The 1,134-nt window shown below is 40.4% G+C and overlaps 1 protein-coding gene across 1 annotated transcript in view; it reads left to right on the forward strand.

Annotated features, from left to right (window-relative positions):
* LOC106872663 (iroquois-class homeodomain protein IRX-6) overlaps positions 1-1,134 on the forward strand; it is a 235,715-nt gene that overhangs the window by 203,226 nt on the left and 31,355 nt on the right. The window lies entirely within an intron of this gene.

Below are 1,134 nucleotides of genomic sequence, written 5' to 3' on the forward strand. Positions count from 1 at the left end.
TATATATATATATATATATATATATATATATATATATATATGTATGTATGTATGTATGTATATATCTGAACTGGTCTCTTGTAATTACTTCTAATCGTTCTGAACGACGGATATGGCTAAACATGATTTAGTTACACAGGTTTCGTTATAATAACGATTCAAATCAAAATAACAGGAAGAAGGGACAGGTTTAAGTGAAGCGAGGTCAATGGATGTAATTCAAGCGCTTGGCGGTGGTGGTCGTGGAAGGGGTCTTGGTGTGTTACTACTCTTGGTCATGATGGTGGTGGTGGCGGTGGCGTTACTGGTGATTGTGGTGGTCGTGGTGCTACCGATGTTGTTGTTGTCGGTTCTAGTGATGTATTTGTTGTTTAACCACAGGCTAGGTATGATGGACAATACACGTGACCGAAGATAGTCCAATCAATTTCGAATCTTATTTATCTTTTGCAAGGCGACGAGCTGGCAGAGTCGTTAGCACGCCGGGCGAAATGCTTAGCGGTATTTCGTCTGTCTTTGTGTTCTGAGTTCAAATCCCACCGAGGTCAACTTTGCCTTTCATCCTTTCGGGGTCGATAAATTAAGTACCAGTTGCGTACTGGGGTCGATCTAATCGACTGGTCCCTGTCCCCCAAAATTTCGGGCCTTGTGCCTAGAGTAGAAAAAAATCTTATTTATCTTTTACCTGTTTACTTATTTCAGTCGTTGGACTGAAATATATATATATAGTTAATTTTTAAAAAACGGAGAAAAAGACAAGAAAAAACAGTAACTTGAGGACGTATTAATAAGACGCTCAGAGAAGGAATAGAGTGGTCGCTTTACGTTTTGAGCATAGCTCTTCTTCGGAAACAGGAAACATAGGAAAGACCAAAACAAAAGGAAGGAGGAAAAAATCGCCAACAGTCCACATGTAGTTACATTTTTGAAATACATATATTAGGTGTGGTTGTGTGGTAAGAAGATTGCTTCTCAACTGAATGGTTCCAGATTCAGTTCCACAGCATGGCACCTTGGACAAGTACCTTCTATTATACCCTCGAGCCGACCAAAGCCTTGTGAGTATCTTTGGGAGACAGAAAGTGAAGCCCATATGTGTGTGTGTGTGTGTGTGTGTGTGTGTGTGTGTGTGTG

This window comes from Octopus bimaculoides, chromosome 1 (genome assembly GCF_001194135.2).
Source record: "Octopus bimaculoides isolate UCB-OBI-ISO-001 chromosome 1, ASM119413v2, whole genome shotgun sequence".
Classification (NCBI taxonomy): Eukaryota; Metazoa; Mollusca; class Cephalopoda; order Octopoda; family Octopodidae; genus Octopus; species Octopus bimaculoides.